Raw genomic sequence first — 23676 nt, forward strand, 5'->3', positions numbered from 1 at the left:
ACGTCCAGGTAGAGATCTATGTCTCGGCTCTTCCGTTTGACAAGGACAGTCCTTAGCAAAGTTCAGCCCCGCCCCCATGTCTACGGCATCATAATCTCTTTACACAGCTTCTCCCTCATCCCCAGGGCTCAGTGGCCTTCAGCTCCCTCCTGCCCTGGGCTCCTCACCAGATGGTTCTTCACCCCTCGCCCCACCACATCATCGTCCCATCTCAAACTCTCTCCCCTTCGCCCTTGAAAGCACCTATTTTTGTTCTATTTTTTCAGGCCCCTGTCTACTCGATGATAATGGGATGAAAATAATGCATATAAAACAATTAATATACTATTAATAAGTTACCCCTTCCTGGGAACATAGTGCCTTCAGCCAATGAACATGCTCCAGATCAGGTGCCTTGACCATCCATAGGGAAGGTGAGGAGAGGAACTCTCTGGGACCCTTCAAATCTTAGCACGTGGGTGGGAGCTCCCCATTCAGGGAATGACATGCTTTCACGGGCCTTGTAAGGTCTCTTCCTGGAAGGCTCTCCCCGCACCTCCAGACCTGCCTGGGGCTGCCGGACTGTATAGACTTTCCCTTAGTGTCACACTTTTGAAAGCACTCTCCTAGCTGAATATTTTGCATTTGATCCCCTAAATGGTAAAGGAAGGTACTTTTCTCATTTGACAGTTGGGGGAAGCGAAACCAATAATAACAGTGTAGGACCCAGGCCTCCTGAACCAGCATGGACCCTGTCACCCCTGTGGCTTTTCTGAAGATGCAACCCAAGTGAGTCTGATTTGCTTAAGACATCTGGGCGTTAATCTCTGAAATCAGAAAAGAGGGGGGCAGACATGGTGAATGGATACATTGTTGCAGTTAGTTTAGCTCGTTGAAGCAGTCAGATGTCCTTTGTGGTTGTTGTAGTCACATCAGTGAGAGCCAATGATTTGTGCTTAAAGTTTAGTGAAACACTGTACTATATTTGTTTAATTATTTCCATTTTACAGATGAAGAAATTGAGGTTGAGACGTGCAAAGTGACTTGTCCGAGTTGACTCTGCTGGTCACAAGGCGCCAGGCTTCCCTACCCAAATCTGCAGTGATGTCTCTTTCACTTGGAGGATAAAGGAAGAACTGAATTCAAGTTATTGCAGACTACAGAATCGCTACCATTGTAGTGACTGTAGTCTGCAATTACTACATCTCTTAGATATTGGAAATCACATGTAGTAAAGGACTAATCATACACATTTGTTGGGTGTTAGTACCACGATCCATCTCCGTATTTAAGCAGAGTTGATTGTTTAGAAAATGTGAGAAATAAACAGAGAGCTATTTTCTGGGTCAGTGAGGGTAACCCCTACCTTGGAAGGATTAATGCAGGCATTTATAGGCAATGAATAAGAATACTGTGGCCGTGTATGTGGAGGATCCAGGCATACCATTTAGAAATTACAGGAACTTGAAAAATTTCCCTCCACTCTCACCACCTTGTTCAATGAACTTGACTGAGTGCTTTACAGGGCACGACTGTACTGAAGGCCACCAAGATGGACGACACTTGTCCCCTCCCAGACCACGCGGAATTAGGAAGACGCCACGGAGAGCGCCAGCCGCAGCTGCGGAAGTGCCTCCCATGGTGTCCAGCGGGCCAGTTCTCAGGGGACTTAGTTTATTTATTTTTTATTCAAGTATAGTTGATTTACAATATCGTGTTAGTTTCAGTTATTCATACATACATATATATGTGTGTATATATATGAATATATATATCCTTTCTCAGATTCTTTTCCCTCATAGTACAGAATACTGAGTATAGTTCCCTGCACTGTACAGTGGTCCTTGTTGGTCGTCTGCTTCATGTATAGTATGTGTACATGTCAATCAGGGGATTTATTGAAGAGCAGAATGGACAGAATGGAAATCCAAATGTCCTCAGACCATGTTCTCTCTACAGCCTATGTGAAGATATCCTAGGTACTTACTTCAGTTATTTGCCTCTAAATATTTTGTTTGTGGAGCAACGAGACAGAATTGGGTGAGAGAACCACTGCGCTCTACACGAGGAGGCCTGAGCTCTGATCGCCATCACATTGCCAACTTGGGGAGCCTTTGGGGAGGCCACTTGAATTGAACGGCAGGACAAACTGGTTAGGATCCCACGAGAACACCTCGTGTAAGCCTCGCCTCGGCTGCGCCTGGCGTAACCTCCATCGCATTGCTTAATCAACCCAGGCCTCGGTTTCCTCATCTCTACAATGGGGGTACCGTCAGAGCCCAGCTCACAGGTGATGGTGAGGCTCAAAGAAGCTGAAAATCAAACAGGGAGGGCTTCCCTGGTGGCGCAGTGGTTGAGAGTCCGCCTGCCGATGCAGGGGACACGGGTTCGAGCCCTGGTCTGGGAGGATCCCACATGCCGCGGAGCGGCTGGGCCCGTGAGCCACGACTACTGAGCCTGCGCATCTGGAGCCTGTGCTCCGCAACGAGAGAGGCCGTGATAGTGAGAGGCCTGCGCACCACGATGAAGAGTAGGCCCCGCTCGCCATAACTAGAGAAAGCCCTCGCACAGAAAGGAAGACCCAATGCAGCAAAAATAAATTAATTAAGTAATAAACTCCTACCCCCAACATCTTAAAAAAAAAAAAAAAGCTGAATAAAAAGAATAGAATAAACAGGGAGCCCTGTACGTAGCACTGGGGGTGCCAGGCACTGTCCCACCACTTTCTGTATCGTTGTTCTTCACTTCTCAGAGCTCCACCTTCCTTATCGCTACGGTGTACGGATAATAGATGCCTTACTTCCTCTTATAAGATTCTGCTGAGGGCCAAGAAAACACCCTCCGATAATTGTGATTTCAAGAAGAATATTCTTTTAAAATGACAAAGATATATTTGTGGTGATAATTATTATCAGCATCGGTAGCCTCGGAATTCCCCTGCTTTACAGAATCCTTGAGGAGGAGTGCAGGAACCGCAGTGGGCAGAAGGACCGCATTTCACGGAAATACTGGTCCAGCAACGCGTCACCCCTCCCGGCCACCCGCCGCCCGTGGAGCCGTGCTGAGCCGTGACCGTGGAACACGGGCAGCCCGATGCTGAGGACCACCAGTGATGTGGAAAAGTGGGGACGAGCTAATGAAAACGGAAGAGGTCCTATTTTTAAAAAAAATTTTTATTGGAGTAGAGTTGATTTACGATGTCGTGTTAGTTTCAGGTGTACAGCAAAGGGAGTCAGTTATACATATACATAGATCCACTCTTTGTTTTAGATTCTTTTCCCATATATCATTACAGAGCATTGAATAGAGTTCCCTGTGCTATAAAGTAGGTCCTTATAAGTTATCTACGGAAGAAGTCCAATTTAAGCCTCGTTCATGTATTGGAAATCCGTGCTGCAGTTTATCCTCCAGTCATACACCACGTTCAGCATCGTCTGCCCACGAGAACTTTGGGAGCGTATTGGCTCAATTGCCCCTACGAGTGATGAGCTCCCTGTCTTTGCCCGACGGCTCCCTGTCAGCGGGGGCTGCCTGTTGCCCCCTGGCAGACATGATGGGGAGGCTCAAATAAGCCTATTATTCAGTCAGATGCCAATAAAGTCCTTGTTCAATGTGATTCATTTACCATATTGATCTACCCTCTTCAAGCCGAGAGCAAATTAAGTGAGCATTGGCTTGTGTTACCTTGAAAACGCAGTACAGGTAAAAATCAAACTGTAATCTCCTGTGTACTTGGAAGATAAATTGGAAAGGCTATTCTTTTGGTGCTCAATTTAGTGTGCCCAACCATTGTCTGGGGGAAATCAGGGCCTCTGGTGGCATGGCAGGGTTTATCAGAAGGTGTCTCTGGATTCGAAAATGATCTAATGAACAATTCTGCTTGTGTTTTGCATCTTCTAAAAATAGTGTCAACAAATTGGCACCACCTCCTGAATATCTGCTTACATCCTATTTTAGCAGCCAACTCACGGGTCGCCCGGAGTCTATAATATACCCATCTCAAAATAAAAATGCCTCTCCCGCAAACGGTAAGAGGGATCAACATCAGACTGGTAGCAGGACAAGGGTTCTCATGGTGCCCAGTGGGGTGAAAGTCTCTCGGAAACTTGCAAACCCCTATTTATGGGCTGAAAAGCTTATAGAGTTTCTTTTTAAGGATGTTTTCTTTTAAGGATGTCTTTAAGGATGTTGATATTTTCTTTTAAGGATGTTGAAACATTGCTGTCTTCATGTTCAACTCTGGGGCCATTGGAGACTTGGGCCTCAGAGAAGTGGGAGAAGGAGGCGGCTTCAGGATTCACGTCCACCATCATCTCCTGAAGATGACGAGGGGATGAGGAGTGAAGGGCCTGCTTTCATATCCAGCTGGGATGTGACCGGCTTCCAGCCTGGAGCTCTGAGCATCCCGCAGGCTCTCAAGGCATCGCAACAGATGTGCAGGGAACACAGTGGATACCAAGCCCACAGGCCTGCCCCTTCCCAAACTCCTGCCTCACGGAGCTTTGTAAAGGAGATCATCACCACAGAATTGAAGATACAGTCAGGGTAAGCTCTATTCTGTTCATCTCTCTGTTACTGAGAAAGGTTGTGAAGCAACGGAAGTCCAGGGCCCTACTCTTTCCATTTTTGTGTTTCTTTCACACCTGCCGGAAAACCATTTTCCCAGTCCTGATACGCACAGCCCCAGGCTGCACCCTCGCGCGCGCACACACACACACTCTCTCACACACACTCACACACACCCCTCAGCTCTCTCTTGCTAATTACTTCTCTCTAAAAACCACAACTCAGGATGGAGAACAAAACAATCAAACATCTTCACTTAAGGTTATTCTCGTATTTTAGAGGATACTTATTAGCTTGAGTGATGGATAAGTCCAAATGTGCGAGGCAGCAGGGGGGGCCCCAGTGGTCCGAGAAGTTGCAGGGCACGTGAGGGGTGGGCATGGCGCTGTGGTCTTCAAGGATTTTGACTCATTTGGGATAACAAGTCGTGGACTTCACTGCAAAGCACAGGACGACAGAAAGATCTGAGGGCTGTTTAGAGACCTGGGCTTTTTCTACCACCGAGACAGGGCAAGTTATTTTAGAGGATGCAAGGCAGATACTTTGATGTGATTGACTTAGCATCAGAAAGGTTCATCTCACTGATTTTTTTTTTTTTTTTTTTTTTTGCGGTACGCGGGCCTCTCACTGCTGTGGCCTCTCCCGTTGCGGAGCACAGGCTCCGGACGTGCAGGCTCAGCGGCCATGGCTCATGGGCCCAGCCGCTCCGCGGCATGGGGGATCTTCCCAGACCAGGGCACGAACCCGCGTCCCCTGCATCGGCAGGCAGACTCTCAACCACTGCGCCACCAGGGAAGCCCCATCTCACTGAATGTTAAGGCTCCTACTCTGCCCGCTCTTAGCCCTGGATTGGAGGGAAGGGCAATGTATCACTGGATTCAAAATTCATGGTTCTGTATAATATTTATTATTTGGTGTTTACTAAGATCTGCTTTTTAAAAGAAATTTTTAACATCTTTACTGGAGTGTAATTGTTTTACAGTGTTGTGTTAGTTTCTGCTTTATAACAAAGTGAATCAACTATACGTATACATATATCCCAATATCCCCTCCCTCTTGAGCCTCCCTTCCACCCTCCCTATCTCACCCCTCTAGGTCATCGCAAAGCACCGAGCTGATCTTCCTATGCTATGCGGCTGCTTCCTACTAGCTAGCTATTTTACATTCGGTAGTGCATATATGTCACTACTCTAACTTCCTCCAGTTCATTCTCTATGTCTGTGTCTTTATTCCTGCCTTGCCACTAGGTTCATCAGTACCATTTTTATTTTTTAAGGTTCCATATATATGTCTTAGCATTCGGTATTTGATTTTCTCTTTCTGACTTACTTCACTCTGTATGACAGACTCTGTGTCCATCCACCTCACTACAACTAACTCAGTTTCATTTCTTTTTATGGCTGAGTAATATTCCATTGTGTATATATGCCAGATCTTCTTTATCCATTCACCTTTGATGGACACTTAGGTTGCTTCCATGACTTGGCTATTGTAAATAGTGCTGTAATGAACATTGTGGTACATGTCTCTTTTTGAATTATGGTTTTCTCAGGGTATATGCCCAGTAGTGGGATTGCTGGGACATATGGTAGTTCTATTTTTAGTGTTTTAAGGAACCTCCATACTGTTCTCCATAGTGGTTGTATCAATTTGCATTCCCACCAACAATGCAGGAGGGTTCCTTTTTCACCACACCCTTTCCAGCATTTATTGTTTCTAGATTTTTTGATAATGGCCATTCTGACCAGTGTGAGGTGATACCTCATTGTAGTTTCGATTTGCATTTCTCTAATAATTAGTGATGTTGAGCAGCTTTTCATGTGCCTCTTGGCCATCTGTATGTCTTCTTTGGTGAAATGTCTATTTAGGTCTTCCACCCATTTTTTTCATTGAATTGTTTATCTTTTTGATATTGAGCTCCATGAGCTGTTTGTGTATTTTGGAGATTAATCCTTTGTCTGTTGTTTCATTTGCAAATATTTTCTCCCATTCTGAGGGTTGTCTTTTCATCTTGTTTATGGCCTCCTTTGTTGTGCAAAAGCTTTGAAGTTTAATTAGGTCCCATTTGTTTATTTTTGTTTTTATTTCCATTACTCTAGGCAGTGGGTCAAAAAAAGATCTTGCTGTGGTTTATGTCAAAGAGTGTTTTCCTCTAAGAGTTTTATACTGTGTGGCCTTACATTTAGGTCTTTAATCCATTTGGAGTTTATTTTTGTATATAGTGTTAAGTAGTGTTCTAATCTCATTCTTTTACATGTAGCTGTCCAGTTTTCCCAGCACCACTTATTGAAGAGACTGTCTTTTTTCCATTGTATGTTCTGGTATCCTTTGTCATAAATTAGGTGACCATATGTGCATGGGTTTATCTTTGGGCTTTCTATCCTGTACAATTGAACTATATTTCTATTTTTGTGCCAGTACCATACTGTCTTGATTACTGTAGTTTTGTAGTATAGTTTGAAGTCAGGAAGCCTGATTCCTCCAGCTCTGTTTTTCTTTCTCAAGATTGCTTTGGCTATTCGGGGTCTTTTGTGTTTCCATACGAATTGTAAAATTTTTTGCTCTAATTCTGTGAAGGATGACATTGGTAGTTTGATAGGGATGGCATTGAATCTGTAGATTGCTTTGGGTAGTATTGTCATTTTCACAATATTAATTCTTCCAATCCAAGAACATGCTGTATTTCTCCATCTGTTAATGTCATCTTTGATTTCTTTCATCAGTGTTTTATAGTTTTCTGAGTACAAGTCTTTCACCTCCTTAGGTAGGTTTATTCCTAGGTATTTTATTCTTTTTGTTGCAATGGTAAATGGGATTGTTTCCTTAATTTCTCTTTCTGAGTTTTCATTGTTAGTGTATAGGAATGCCAGATATTTCTGTGCATTAGTTTTATATCCTGCAACCCTACCAAATTCATTGATTAGTTCTAGTAGTTTTCTGGTGGCACCTTTAGGATTTTCTGGTGTTATCATGTCATCTGCAAACAGTGACAGTTTTACTTCTTATTTTCCAATTTTTATTCCTTTTATTTCTTTTTCTTCTCTGATCGCCGTGGCTAGGACTTCCAATACTATGTTGAATAAGAGTGGTGAGAGTGGACATCCTTGTCTAGTTCCTGATCTTAGTGGAAATGTTTTCAGTTTTTCACCATTGAGTATGATGTTTGCTGTGGGTTTGTCATATATGTCCTTTATTATGTTGAGGTAGGTTCTCAGTAGGCCCATTTTCTAGAGAGTTTTTATCATAAATGGGTGTTGAACTTTGTCAAAAGCTTTTTCTGCATCTACTGGGACGATCATATGGTTTTTATTCCTTAATTTGTTAATGTGGTGTATCACATTGATTGATTTGCATATATTGATGACTCTTTGCATCCCTGGGATAAATCCCACTTGATCATGGTGTATGATCCTTTTAATATATTGTTGGATTCTGTTTGCTAGTATTTTGTTCAGGATTTTTGCATCCATGTTCATCAGTGATATTGGTCTGTAATTTTCTTTTTGTGTGATATCTTTCTCTGGTTTTGGTATTAGGGTGATGGTGGCTTCACAGAATGAATTTGGGAGTGTTCCTCCCTCTGAAATTTTTTGGAAGAGTTTGAGAAGGATCGGTGTTAGCTCTTTTCTAAATATCTTATAGAATTCGCCTGTGAAGCCATCTGGTCCTGTATCCTTAATACTTTAAATTTCTTGGTTGATTAGTCATTGAAAGAGGTATAAACGTCACTATTATTTTAGATTTATCACATTTCCATGTTATTCTCTCAATTCTGAATTTATTCAGTTTGTAGCTATATGGGGTTCATACCTGTTCCAAATTGTTATAGTTTCCTGGTGATTTGTCTCTTTTATAATTCATTAGTTATATGCACTGCATCAAGTAAACTTTGCCTGATACTAACGATGAAACATCAACTTTCCTTTGGTTGGTATTTGTCCCGTTTTCTTCTCTTACATTATTTCCAGCACTTGTTTCAGACCAAATGAAAATGTATCTTTTATCTGGGAGGTTTTATCCAATTACATTTCCTGTGTATGTTCATTCAAATAGGCCTGAATCTACATCCTTACTTTGTGCCTTATGTTTGCTAGACTTTTGCTTGTTTTCCTACCCTCATCCCTATACTATCTTCTTGAAAACAAATCAAGCTGTTTTATAGTTTCTATTTTTTCTCTACTGGTTGGGAAGTTATACATCTTATACCTATTCTTTGTGGTGGTTAAGCTTAATTTTTAATTAAAAAACACTTTGAAAAAAATCTCAAGCTTACAGAAAAGTTGCAATTACAGCACAAAGAATACTGATGCAACATCTTTATGTAATACTTAATGTGTATTTCCTACAAACAAGGGCATTCTCCTATATAACTGCAATACAACCATGAACATTTTGGAAGTAGTATACCTGCATTCTTACCAGTTGATGCAAAGACCTCATTCTCATTTTCCTTAGTGTTCCAATAATTTCCTTTAGAGTTAAAGGATCCGATTCAGAATCACAAATAACTTAAATTGTCACCTTTCCTTAATCTGGAAAGGTTCTTCGTTTTTTCCTTGATTTTACATCCTTGGCTCTTTCGAAGATTTTAGGCCAGTTATTCTGTAGAATGCCCCTCAATTCGGCTTCATCCAGTGTTTCCTAATTCCTGTTAAAGATGCACGGTCTGAATCTAATCATACCACAGAAATGCCATGTGTTTCGTTCTTTGTATCCTACCAGGTGCTGTGTAATTCCAATTAGTCCTTTTGTGAATTATGGTCACTTTAGGCACTTGATGAAGGTGGTATTTCTCCATGTAAATTTGCTCTCTTGCCCTTTATAATTAATAAGTTCTTTGTGGTGAGAGACTTTGAAACTATGAAAATATCTAATTTCCCATCAGATTTTCAATTTATTAACTGTATCAGTATAGACTCATGGCTTCCTTTTTCACTCAAGGTGTTACAATCTCTTATTAATGATATTTATTTTCATGTTCAAGTTGTTCCAAATTTGATCAGTGGGAGCCTGTTTAACCTGACTGTTATCTTTTGATGTGTCCCGTCGTTTTTGTGTATTTCCTGTCCCTTACTTCCTATTTCTGTTATAATGATTCTGCCCCAAACCTGAAATCTGCCATATCTCCAAGCATCGCTGACTTCTTACAGTGGAGGATGATACTGAGACACCAAGATCTGGGCACTAGGTGTGCTCAGCTCTAATGGGAGGTCACAGCTCCCACCACCCAGGTGACACAGTGAGAAGTTAAATGTCTGTTAGTTTTTCTGTTTAAACTTTAATTTGAGATGAGCCACATCCACAGGGTGTTTATACCTGGTGAGAGCCAGCACTCCTCAGTTGACTATGGGGAGTCTCAAATGGCAGGCTCACAGGGAAGGCAGAGGCTTGTCTACCTGAAGAATCTTCATGGGGCCCATACAGTCAATCAATTTTCCTACCACCACTCTGAGCCCAGGCTTAGCTGGAATGGGTGTGGGGGGAGTCTCTTGGGGTCTATGTAGGTGCTTAGAAAGACCTGAGGGTAACTTTTGGAATAGTAAGTAGAAAGCTTTCCTTATATGGGGACTGTTTCTAATGAAATCCTACTTAGCATGTCAGGAAGTGGAACACATCGCTAGGGACCTTGGCAGTGGTGGGGGGGGATCATGGGCATCTGAACATTTAACAGTGGGAGATGATGTGATTGTTCTGGAAGATGCCTGGGTGCAGCTGTTAGTGACCCAGGATCATTCAACATTTGGAGACAGGAAAAGAGCTGGTATCAGGTCCAGTGGGGCCCAGATGGCGGGGGGAAACTAAAGACAGAGACTTCTTCCCCAGAAGGGAAACAATGGGAGGAGTAGACCTCAGAGAGGCAAGAGGTCTTGGGATTGTTAAGAAAAGAATGTCCATTGACAGATGAATGGATAAAGAAGGTGTGGTATTGATATATATACACAATGGAATACTACTCAGCCATAACAAAGAATGAAATAATGCCGTTTGCAGCAACTTGGATGGACCTAGAGGTTGCCATACTAAGTGAAGTAAACCAGACAGAGAAAGACAAATATCCTATATCGCTTGTATGTGGAATCTAAAAAAAAAAAAAAAAAAAAAAATGATACAAACGAACTTCTTATATACAAAATAGAAATTGACTCACAGACACAGAAAACAAAATTATGTTTACCAAAGGGGAAAGGGGGGATAAATTAGGAGTTTGGGATTAATATATACACACTACTATATATAAAATAGATAACCAACAAGAACATACTATGTAGCACAGGGAACTGTATTCAATGTCTTGTAATAATCTGTAAGGGAGAAGAATTCATATATATATATATATGAATCACTTTGCTGTACACCTGAAACTAACACAACACTGTAAATCAACTACACTTCAATTAAAAAAAAAAGGAACTCAGATTAGGAGATGGGAATGCAACAAGACCCGGTTACCGGAAGTGGGACCCGGGTAAGCTGGTAAGATGGCACAGTGGTTAAGCCCGGGGCTGGCTTCCTGCCCTTGAGCTCGGGCTCCACCTCTGTCGACGGCTGTGATCTAGGGCACAGGGTGTAACCTCTCTGTGCCACCATGACCTCTTCTGCAAACTGGGATCGTGAACCAGCCACACCACAGGGTCGTTGGGAGGGTGACATAACACAAGTTAAGGTTTAACCAGTGACAGACACAGATGTTAGCTGCTATTTTCACTTAAGGACAAAGCAGAAGGCCAGTCGTTGGAACCAAGGCCCGAGGTCAGGCCAAGTTTTCAGCCAGTTTGACTCGTTCTCTCTGCTTGGACGTTGAACTTGATCCAAGGCTTTGAGGAGAGGCAGGTGGGCAGGGGGCGTAGTGGTGGCGGGGGAAGAAAACTCCCAACTTGGCAGCTGGAGCGTGGAGTGTGTCTCAGACTATCGCTTCTCCCAGGGGCAACGATGCTCCCTCGTTGGGAGCCACTCGGTGCAAGTCCGCCAGGCATGTGTCAGTTCCTCCATCATCTCGGTTTGGACTTAGGGAGTCACGATGTTTCCTATTTCTTTGGAGACAAGGGAAAGCCACGCAAACATGGCAAACAACGGCCAGTTCTGCAAGCATCTTTCCTCCCCTCCCCACCTCCCTTCCCCGAAAGCACTGGAGCAAAGGGAATGAGAGTAAATTGAAAAGCAAACTCACCTTACAAGCATAAAAAAGATCAAATGCAAGGGTGGGGGAGGAGAGGAGGTTGCGGACCAAACATCCGTGCCTTAGAGAGACTTAAGAGGAATCCTAGGATTGAGCCATAAAAATTTTATGGCATCCTAGGAATAGTTGAACGTTTCCTTGTTTGTGGTGCTGAGATTTTATGAGCCAAACAGGTGATCTTTAAAGCTTGTTTTCCTTTGCTCTTCAATAGGTTTAATTAAGCTTGGACTTGAGGCTTCAAGTTGTTTGAAAACTTGAGATTTACAACAAAACGACCCAAGTAACCTATATAACCAGTGAAACAGGTAAGGACTGGATTGGTTACGTGCGCGTCCCCAATGGGCTAATAATTTGACACCCTTTCAAAGCAAAAATTTTAATGTTTTTCCTTAGCCATCACTCAGAGCATGCTGAAACAAAAATCTTTAAGCTGTGTTTTAGTGCTTAATCGTTGCCTTGGAATAGGGATTGTTTATTATCCATTTTAAAAATAATTAGCACCTACTCAAATATTTTTTGTTTATAACTTCTTGTAGGCTTTCTTTTCTACATATATACTTAAATCATTTCTGTATTTTAAATTATTTGCCCACAGCTTTTTTTTTAAACATCTTTATTGGAGTATAATTGCTTTACAATGGTGGGTTAGCTTCTGCTTTATAACAAAGTGAATCAGTTATACATATACTTATATCCCCATATCTCTTCCCTCTTGCGTCTCCCTCCCTCCCACCCTCCCTATCCCGCCCCTCTAGGTGGTCATAAAGCACCGAGCTGATCTCCCTGTGCTATGCGGCTGCTTCCCACTAGCTATCTATTTTACATTCGGTAGTGTATATATGTCCATGCCACTGTCTCACTTTGTCCCAGCTTACCCTTCCCCCTCTCCGTATCCTCAAGTCCGTTCTCTAGTAGGTCTGCATCTTTATTCCCATCTTGTCCCTAGGTTTGCCCGCAGCTTCATTGAGACATAATTGACACATAACATTGGGTAAGTTTAAGGTATATAGCGGGTTGATTTGGTACATTTACATATTGCAAAATGATTACCAGCATAGCATCAGCTAACACTTCCATCCCGTCACATAATTACCATTTCTTTTTTGTGTTGAAAACAGTTACCATCTACTCGCTTAGAAATTTTCAATATATGATACAATATTAACTATAATCACTGTGCTGTACATTAGATCCCCAGGACTCGTTACTCTTATAACTGGAAGTTTGTCTACATATATTTTTAATGTTTATTTAAAATCCATCTGAGACTGTATTACTAAGGATAGAGCTTTTAACATCTTAAGAGCTATAGGTTTGATAGATGTTACACATATAAATGTAATACCTTTCCTTTTCAGTTGGCCTGCACAATTCTCTAAGGATTGTTTGATTGAATTAAGCCCTAGCTAGTATCTATGGGCCAAATCCATGAGGATTTCTCTGGAGGGAAATTGTTATATTACTTGTTAGTGAGAAATATAAAATGATAAAAATTCCTTTTTGGCCTTAGAGAGAAGATACTGCAACCACAGAAAAAGATACTTGGTTGCTTGGCCTTTCACTGGAGTCCGAGTGAAGGACTGCCCTCTAAGGCGGCATTGACATCTAAGGAAAGTTATCACATCCTGAACTTACCGCCAAAATGTGGGAGGTTTTAGTTGATTCTGTTGTCAAGGTTCACCTCCTCTATTGTGTTTTGCAATTGATGTTTTTAACTTCATGCGGGCCTTTCTACTAATAGGCAAAATGCTTTCTGGCCTATGAAATGTCTACCTGTCCTGATTCCTCTTCCTTGTAACTACCTCTCCCAGCCAGGCATTCACAGCAGTCTGTGCTGAACTTGGACTGGACCTGGAAACCCAGACAACCCTTGCAAAGCCTTCCAAAGCCTTATCATCTTCCAGAACGCCTTACGCACAGAAAATAAATAAAAATGTAGTTCCGTATAACACCGCAAGAAAACTTTTGCAAAGGTAAGGCATTATTCTCATTGTAAAATAATTCACTTTAGTGGGGGGAAAAAAAACTCACCTTGACACTTCTTGAGATAGCAAGTTAGCTGACTGCTGAGTTTAGACTGATTTAAGAGCATCACCTTAGCACGTGACTCTCATGAATACTTCCCCCTAATTAGATGAGAACTTAGCTCTCTCACTTGGCTCTTCGCCGAGTCACCCCTTTGTGTGGAGTTGCCAGCTCCCAGCAGGGCCCGTAAGGACGGCAGAGCTCGATTCTCTGACTCTATCCATCTCCCACCACCTTCAGCCTCCTTCGCTTGATGGCAGCCCATTGTTTCCTTCTCTGTCTTGAACACACCAGGTTTGTTTCCTCCTCAGACCCTTTGCACTTGCCATGGCCCTGCCCGAACTTGCCCTTCCTCCAGGCTTTGGTTAGTGACTCTCTGTCATCGTTCTGACTAGGATTGAATGCCACCCCTCCACGGGGCTTCCCTTGAGCCCCTGTTAACGTCTGCTCCCCACCCACTCAGACTCCATCTGACTCCCTCTCAAGTCCAAGCCATAACCCCAATGTCCTTTTTTTCACAGAACTCTCCCCTAAGTTCCTTATGTCTTATTTACACCCAGGCCATCCCTGGGGACACTTGCTTTCCTCATGTAATCATTAATTACTCTCAAGAATGTTCTGGTTGAAATACGAAACTGTAACATTATCATATTTATCACTTCTAGAAATGAGGTTTATTTTGCCGTATCCTTCGTAGATGTCTCTTCACTAGAAAGTAGGCACAGGGACTTTGTGCCAGGTAATTATTTAGGCACTGGGGAGGCAACAGTGAATACAGATTATGAGAACTCATTCAATATTTTTTGATGGAACCAGTTAAAGAAAACGAATGACAGGCTTTCATATAATGTGTTTGTGCACAGACACATAAACAAACTGAAGATTTTGTGTTCTTTTGTTTTTCTTTTAATTTTTATTTTATATTGGAGTCCAGTTGATTAACAACGTTGTGTTAGTTTCAACTGTACAGCAAAGTGATTCAGTTATACATGTATTTATTTTTTCAAATTCTTTTCCCATTTAGGTTATTACAAAGTATTTAGCAGAGCTCCCTGTGCTATACAGTAGGTCCTTGTTGGTTATCCTTTTTAAACATAGCCGTGTGTACATGTCAATCCCAAACTCCCAATCTATCCTTCCCCCTCCCCCTCCCCCCACATCACCCCGGGTAACCATAAGTTTATTTTCTATGTCAGTGAGTCTGGCTTTTTTTTTTTTTTTGGTAAATAAGTTCATTTTTATCTTATTTAAGTGAAGATTTTTGGATCAAGTTTTATTTCATAGTTATGTGGACGTATGCTCCAAAAAATATATAAATAGGGAAAAACTCACACTCATTCAGAGGAGTGAGATTGCAAAGAAATTGTCAAAAAGTTCAAATTGAAAAAGAAACTTGTTTAGAAAGGTCGCTTCTGCTACATTGCATGAAACTTCCTGAAGAGGTCAGCGACTTCTCCATTAGTACCTGGGGTCTCTCTGTATCTTTGTCAATTTTTTTCTTTTGAACACTGGCCTTGGAATATGACAAGTTATTCTAGATTATTTAGGCAATATTCTTGCAAGTAGCCATAATGTGGGGGACCCAGATGTGGGGGACGAGTTTATCGATCTGTAGACAGAGCAACGATACTAGGGTCGCTGCTCGCCTTTGCACACGGAGCCGTGGGTGAATTAAGAACAGATTTTCCTTTGAGAGGATAAACTGGGAGAAAAAAGCTGAGGTTGTGTTTCAACCTCCACTTGTCTCCTAGGCTTGAAAGCTTCGGGCAGTACACGGTCTGCATCACTTCATGTGGAAACATGGGCGGTAGCAAAGACCATTTATTTTCAGTGTGTGTAAAACCGATGAAATCAAAATTTACCCAGAGAACTATTTAAATTGGCGTTTATTTCTTTCTGACCCCAAGGGTGATTTATTCACATCCACACCCCAGACACGAACACAGCTTCAAATGGACACTTCAGCAGCTGGGATGTAGTGAGTTGCAGGAGATCCCACCTTACAAATCAGAATAGTTCAGAGAAGTGACAAAATCATATGCATGTTTAAAGGCAACCCAGAACTGGGAACACAGGGAAACCCAACTGCACTGAATTCCAGTAAGAGACAAGCCCTTCCTAGTAGAGACCATGGGTACTTTCATCCCTGGCACATTTTTCTTTACTCAGTATGTGTGGGATGTGGCACCCACCTGTCTTTTAAACTTCTGCCAACTACAGATTGGCACTTGCCATCTGCCTCTACAAGGAGTAAATCATGAACTGTTGCAGCCGCTGACCTTCCACACCCCCTGAAAGGAGCTCAGCGTGGAGAGCAGGAAGGAGGCCCTCTGTGCTCTGGGAAAACCCAGCAGAACATGCCTTCAGATATTCTCAGGAGATATTATGAGCCCAATTCTTGCATCTCTTTGTATCTAGAAAAGCACTAAAATCATTAATGGAGACATCTGCTCCTTGTGACGAGCAGCCACCTACTGCCAAAATGCATGGGTTTTTTTTTTTTTCATTTATTTTTTGCGGTACGCGGGCCTCTCACTGCTGTGGCCTCTCCCAGTGCGGAGCACAGGCTCCGGACACTCAGGCTCAGCGGCCATGGCTCACGGGCCCAGCCGCTCCGCGGCACGTGTGATCTTCCCGGACCGGGGCACGAACCCGTGTCCCCTGCATCGGCAGGCGGACTCTCAACCACTATGCCACCAGGGAGGCCCCCAAAATGCATGTTTGACTGCACGTTCCCCCTTCACTAAAATCACATCTATACTGACCTCCCCCTGCCTCTTCGGAGCAGTTTCTCAGAGCTCTCTGAGAGGCTGTCTCCCAGGCTATAGTCCTCATTTTGCCCCAAATAAAACTTAACTCAGAACTCTCATGTTGTGCATCTTTTTAGGCAACTCTTCATCAGCCACGTGTGGGCTGAGAGGAAGGTTTGGAATTCTGAGGATTCCCAGACTTGGAGTGAATCCACACCCACGTACCACATCCTTCTCATGGGACCTTCACTGGGTGCATGGTAGCAGCACCAAGGCAGGTAAGCCCTCCCGATGTGCGTGGTACCTGGACCAAGTACATGGCCGGGCCCTTCTGGAGGCTTGGGGATGTGCAGGACGGCCAAGGGAGATTCCTAGGGCACAGGCGGCTCCTCCTGGATGCGAGGCAGCAGCAAATCAAAGCCTGCTCCTCTTGTAGAAGAATGGAGAGAGATCTCCAAAGGCTCAGGAAGTGGCTGCTCACGTGTAAAGTCTGGAGCCTCAGAATCTCTCCAATTCTCAGGTGTTAAGCCTTGCTGAAGGGACAGTCTTGACCCTGCCCTCAAAGTATGGGAAGCCAGGGGTAGAATGAGTCTAATTAAAGCTGCAACAAAGCCCAGACTCAGCCCAATTACAGAGACGTTTGACTCAGCGTCCTACCATTTTCAGGGGCAAATACTACCTGTTTAATTCTCAATTATTCTTTTACGTGGGATGTACAGAGTGAAATTTTAAAAATTAAAGAGACAAGCAAAGAGGCAAGAAAATGTGATCCATTATCAAGAGAAAATTTTTGTCAGTAGACTCAGAGCCAAAGATATAGATTATGGAATTAGCAGACAGAGGCTATAAAATAACCATAATAAATGTGTTAAAGTATATATCAGAGGATGTGGAGGACACACATAAGCAGATGAGGAGTTTCATCAGAAATGAAAGCCGTAAGAAATGATGGAAATTCTAAGATTGAAATAAGACATAGCAGTTTTATATTTGAATGCACTTAATAACAGAGCTTCGAAATATGTAAAACAAATACTGACAGAAGTAATGAAGAAATATATAAATCCATAACCAGAGTTGGAGGTTTTAAACCCCTCTCAGTAATTAATAAGACAACTAGGCAAAAGTTATAAAGATGTGGGAGATTTGAACATAACCTTCAACCAACTTAACCTAACATGAATAGAACAGTGGGTACAAAACCAGATACATTCATGAACGTTACCATATGCTGGGCCATAAGATAAGTCTCAATTAGTTTTAAAGGCGCGACATCATAGAAAGTATATTCTCTGACCACACATTATTGTTGATTAGAAATCAACAATAATACAATCTCTAGAAAAACGCAAATGGAAAATTATGCAACAACAAGAAAATCCTATGCGTCAAAGAAGATATCACAAAGGAAATTAAGAATATTTGGAGTTGAATGATAATGAAAACCCAACATAACAAGATTTATATTCAGCTAAAGCAGTGCTGAGAATGAAATTCATAGTTTTCCAGTAAATTTATAAGGAAAGGAAATTTATAGTATTGATTTTTTTACTTTCCCCCATTTCCAACAAACTTCCATGTTTAGAAGCTAGGAAAAGAAGAGCATCTTAAGCTCAAAATTAATAGAAGAGAGAAAATAATTAAAGGCAGAAATCAATGAAATAAACACTAGACAAAAATCAACAAAATCAAAGTGGATATGTTAAAAAAGATTTACAAAATTAATAAACTCTATGTTAGATTAATCAATAAAAAAGAAATAAAGCACAAGTAATCAATATGAGAAAATTTAAAAGGACCTATCAATAAATATAGACAAAATAAAGACAAAAATGAAATATTATGAACATATGCCAATAAAGTCAAAAATGTAAGTGAAATAAACAAATTTGATTAAAATGAACACAAGAAGAAATAAGAAACCTGAAAACATATATATACTTATATATTTACATTTTTAAAAGAGACACATCAACAAAGACAGTTTGAGCCCAGGATGACTTCACTAGTGAATTCCTTCAAACATTTAAAGAGAAATATTACCATTTTTGCACATCTTTTTTCCAGGAAGGGGAGGAGGAGAAAACACTTCTCAGTATTTTTATGAGGCCAGTATAACCATGAGGCCAGAAATCTGACAGGGATATTACTAGAAAAGAAAAATACAGATTAAAATCCTTCATAAGCATGGTGATATAAACAGGACAGTAGTTTTAAAAAAAAATTTATTTTATTGAAGTATAGTTGATTTACAATGTTGTGTTAATTTCTGCTGTACAGCAAAGTGATTCAGTTATACCTATATATACATTCTTTTTCATATTTTTTCCATTGTGAATATTGAATATTGTTCCCTGTGCTATACAGTAGGGCCTTGTTGTTTATCCATTCTATATGTAATAGTTTGCATCTGCTAATCCCAAACTCCCAATCCTTGCCTCCCCCCTCCCCCCTTGGCAGACACAAGCCTGTTCTCTATGTCTGTGAGTCTGTTTTTGTTTCGTAGCTAGGTTCATTTGTGTCGTATTTTAGATTCTACATATAAGGACAGTAGTGGGGTTTTTTTTCGTTTTTTTTTTTGGTAGAATTAATTTATGGGAAGACAACCTTTTCCGGGTAGGGTAAGGTTCTACATTTTGATGTTTTGAAGTTTGTAGTTATATGATGTATAAAATTTGCCACACTCAATGAATGATCCACTAACGATGTGTGCAGTTTATTATATGAAAATTATACCTCAATAAAGACAAAAATGAAGCAATTATGAAGATGATGTAATTTCCATCAGTGAGAAATGCTGCTAGAGTCTTCATAAGCACATGCCACTTAATAATATTCGTGTACTGCTTTCTTAAGCACTTTAACCTTTATGCTCTAATTCTCATAATAAACACATTACGTTTGTGATGTTATTCCCAAACTCTGGAGGATAATTGGCTTACTCTAGGCTTTAGAAAGTGAGTGTGCAGCAAAATCAGGACAGAGACTCAAGATTTTTGCCTCTTAGTTTATGCTTTTCCAAGAAACAATAGTTACTCTGCTGCTGCACTCTCCTTACCTCAGAAAACTCCTGCTGTAGCAACTTTTGCTGTTGAGGTCTCTGAAATACCTGTTTTGTTCTGAACCTCTGAACTTTCTTGGCTCAAAATTGGAATGACAGCCTTTAACACATGATTATAATTTTATAGCAATGTATGCACTTAGAATTCTGACTTATGACTCACCCAGTTATCTGAATTAAAATATTTTCCTTGCCTTCACTGTTGGGCTTTGAAGTACCACCGTAAACCCACCTACCCCTTTCCCCAGAGTCTGGGGTAGGTGCTTCAATATGCCCCCATAGCACCATAAGATCCCCCCACCATAATGCCCATTACAAGATACTGTACCTTCCAGTTTATGCGTCTGCTTCTACACAGCGGTGATCTCAGGGATTTTCTGCTTGGAGGAGAAATTATTTCTTATTCATCTTTTATCCCAGGGCTTATTACAGTGGCATTCAAGGGTCAGTCAATAAATACTTACTGAATGACTAAACAAACAGGGTAAATGCCTGAGGAGAATCGGTCACCCCCCCGGTCTGCCATATCTCACCACAACTACATTGATACATTGATTAATAATTTGTCTGGAAATAAGCTCCTTTATGATGGTGTGGATGATAGTAAAAGTAATATTTTCATTGTGTTATTAAGTGCAGCGTTGTTCAACCTGTTTGCTTATCTGCCAACATACGGTCCAGGGCAGAGATCATGTCAGCTTTGCTGTAGTGTCTATAGCAGTTTGGAGAGTTATCGGCACATGGTAGTGGCTTACTTTCCTGGGTGAATAAATACCTTTTTATGAAGATTATATAATGTACAGTTCTGTAAACATTATATATATTATTCATGCTTTATATGTACATATATAAATTTAAACTTATCCATCTTTTTCTTCATTGATTGTGATTTTTGTCACTTGTTTAATAATTGCTTCTTTTCCCCAAGGCATTGTCTTTATTTTTTGGTAAGATTTGGGGGTCTGATTTTTATATATTGATAGTTAATTCATTAAATTTTTTTTCTTTTTGTGGTGTGAGGTAGGTATCAGATTTTTTATGTATGCGTAAACAATTTTCCCAGCTCTATTTATTGAATAGCTTAGCTTTTCTTCTCTGATTTGCAATGTCATTTATCAATGTTCTATAATTAATAGGCATTCTTTTCTATTATATATGTTGGCATTGATATCATAGTGTTTTCATTACTACAGTTTTGTAAGTCTTGATAACTAGTAAGAAAGTTTTTGTTCCTTTTCTTCTCTCTTCTTTTTTTTTTTTTTTTTTTTTTTTTTGCAGTACGCGGGCCTCTCACTGTCGTGGCCTCTCCCGTCGCGGAGCACAGGCTCCGGACGCGCAGGCTCAGCGGCCATGGCTCACGGGCCCAGCCGCTCCGCACCATGTGGGATCTTCCCGGACCGGGGCACGAACCCGTGTCCCTTGCATCGGCAGGCGGACTCTCAACCACTGCGCCACCAGGGAAGCCCTTCTTCTCTCTTCTTGATCTTTCTTCTTAGAGTTTTTAAAAAGCAAATTTTTCTTTTGTTGAAGCTCATTTATTTTTTTCTTTTCCCATTTTATTGATTTCCTACCTATTATTATGTCTGCCCTATTTTTAAAAGCTTATTCTAAGCTTTTAAGTTCTTCAGACATTTACTTTTAATCTTTTTCTTTTATTAATGCACATATTTCCCTTTTTCTTGGTCCTACTATAGATGACTATGATGTAGTACACTTTTTGTTATTCAATTCTAAATATGTCTTAGTTTCCTATGTGAATAACTTATTATCTTGAGTAATTTGAGTCCATTTAAGTCTGTGCTTGTTGCTGATTTCTAATTACTTGAAGTTGTGCTCTGAGAATCTGATCTGAATGTGTATCACTTACACTCTAGCAGGAAACAGATGCTGTACTCAAGTGGGTAATTGAGGAAGGTTTAATGAAGAGGCTGCTCATAAATATGTAAGCAGGGTTACAGGAAACCAAGAGCGATGGTTGAAATGCTCTAAACTAGCAAGATGGAGGAGCCATTACTACCCTCAGGACTGAAGGTTAAGGAGAGGAAAAGTTGACCAGAACCCAGAGATAGTAGCTGTTGTTGTAGCAGAGTGTTTCCTGACAGGGGCTGTGGTCTTGGTAGAGAAACTTACTTCAACATATAACGACCCATCACAGAGGAAACCAGGAAATAAGTACCCTGATTTCACTCTGTTCTCCAGTCCAGTCTCCGCCAATGCTTCCCATTTATGCGAAACAACCAGAAGCCAGATGGCAAAGGGAGCCATGGACGAAGTCCAGCCAGTTCAGCCTCCCAGGGTAGAGGCAGATGGAAGAAAGGCAGAGGGTGGGTTTGGATGGTATAATGAAAGTGTCCAGTACTGTTCATTCTTTCTGTCCCCTCCAAACCTTCACTCACCTGTTTGGCATTCGAGTAAAATAAATGTGTTCTCAATGCCGGGGACAACAAAGTTCCATGAACTGCCGTATAGATTGAGTGATGTCAATACCTGAAAGATAAAATGTTAGCCACCCCGAGCTGCCCACCATCAACTGAATGTTTTTTCCTGATATTCCAAATCATAAGATTGGATATTAACAGTCATATTAAATTATCCCTTGGAAATGGCATATATCAGAACAGGCACAATTGCACAGGTAGCTGGGTCATTTACTCACCTGGAAACTGGGCCTATTTCTGTGTCTACTGCTTTGCCCTCAACACACACCTGTGGCCTCATGAGGGTTCCCTATGAAAAGTTAACAAAAAGGGTAGGTCTGGTTTGCAGATGGATTTGCATAGTACACACCTAGATAACCAAATATATTACAGCTCCACACAGGGATGATGGATTGGGAAAAAACAGTGATGATGGGCAATCACTTGGGGGTCAAGCACTAAGTTTCCACCAGGGTCAATAGGAGGCCAGGAACTGCTTACCAACTTGAGGCTAGTTACTGGCAGAAGACGGCATGGCTTCATTCCCAAACCCAAGGGACCATGCAGTGATTCTTTCTTTGGGATTTTTCAGTTGCTGTAAAATATATTATCTGCCTCACGCACAGGAAATACCATTGCATATCTTGACACACAGCATAAGTGACAAGACAGCTTGAACTACTTCCTGGACATGATACGGAAGTCTAAGCAGTAGACCTTCTTGTTCTTTACTCTTTCCACCTGCTCCCCCCCGCAAACTGGCCATCTTAAGCGTTACTCAATAATCATGTTACAAGATCATGCTTACATATCCTATATGTAGCCTTCAAAAAGCAAAAAGTCCATCAACAGTTATGTCTATTTCTTTGAAATGGGTGTTACAAAGTGTCACAGTATATTTTCACTTTAGAGTGGATATTCTGACATGTCTCAGCTACTGCAACTCTAGAAACTTTATCAGTATGGTAGGTCTCCAAACTCTTGTGGGGCTTATCTCTTACCCTCTCACCCTTGCTACTTCCTCTCATCAGCTCCAGTTAGCAAAACGTCATCAACGTGATGTGGTGCCTGATGTGATATTAAGACATTCAATTCCCTCTGGTCTGTCTTAGGACCAAAGCAGGAGAGATGGATGATGTAGGGGTGCTGATGCTCCTACCACAAGAGAATGAGTTGTTTCTGATCATCTTTACTGATAGAAATGGGGAACATTATCCAGGTCAACAGCCGTATACTCGGTGGTAGAGCAATGTTGATTTGCTTCAGTAAAGAATACCACACGTGGAACTACAGTTATGATGGACATGAGCACCTGATTAAGTGTGCGATAACCCACAGTCATCCTCCAAGACTCATCTGGGTTTTGCACCATTCAAACGGGTAAGGCAGAGGGACTTCCCTGGTGGTCCAGTGGTTAAGATTCCGCCTTCCAATGCATGGGGTGCAGGTTCAATCCCTGGTTGGGGAGCTAAGATCCCACAAGCCTTAGAGCCAAAAAAACAAAACATAAAACAGAAGCTATATTGTAACAAATAAAGACTCCTGTTTTCCTCCTGTTTGTACAATGTTTTTTAAAAAATCCCTGTGACAGAGTTCTCCTGGTGTGAACCGCATGGGTTATGGCTTCAATAGCAACCATAAGTGACAGTTCCTAGGTCCTCATTGGAAGCTTCCTCCTACATGGGGGAAAGAGGGCTGGAA

General features: G+C 41.5%; 1 long non-coding RNA gene across 9 annotated transcripts in view; it reads left to right on the plus strand.

Annotated features, from left to right (window-relative positions):
- LOC114901480 overlaps window positions 1–23676 on the plus strand; it is a 126643-nt gene that overhangs the window by 80304 nt on the left and 22663 nt on the right. For 6 of the 9 annotated variants that reach the window (XR_003795168.1, XR_003795166.1, XR_003795167.1 and 3 more), the window contains 6 exons: window positions 267–413; window positions 670–768; window positions 990–4524; window positions 11934–12027; window positions 13534–13695; window positions 16635–16775. This is a non-coding gene — a long non-coding RNA (uncharacterized LOC114901480). The remainder of the gene's footprint in view (window positions 1–266; window positions 414–669; window positions 769–989; window positions 4525–11933; window positions 12028–13533; window positions 13696–16634; window positions 16776–23676) is intronic. The other 3 variants (XR_003795163.1, XR_003795169.1, XR_003795165.1) reach the window with 3 other exon arrangements.

The sequence above is a fragment of the Monodon monoceros genome, unplaced genomic scaffold (genome assembly GCF_005190385.1).
Source record: "Monodon monoceros isolate NGI ecotype Baffin Bay Population unplaced genomic scaffold, NGI_Narwhal_1 Super_Scaffold_2, whole genome shotgun sequence".
Taxonomy (NCBI): Eukaryota; Metazoa; Chordata; class Mammalia; order Artiodactyla; family Monodontidae; genus Monodon; species Monodon monoceros.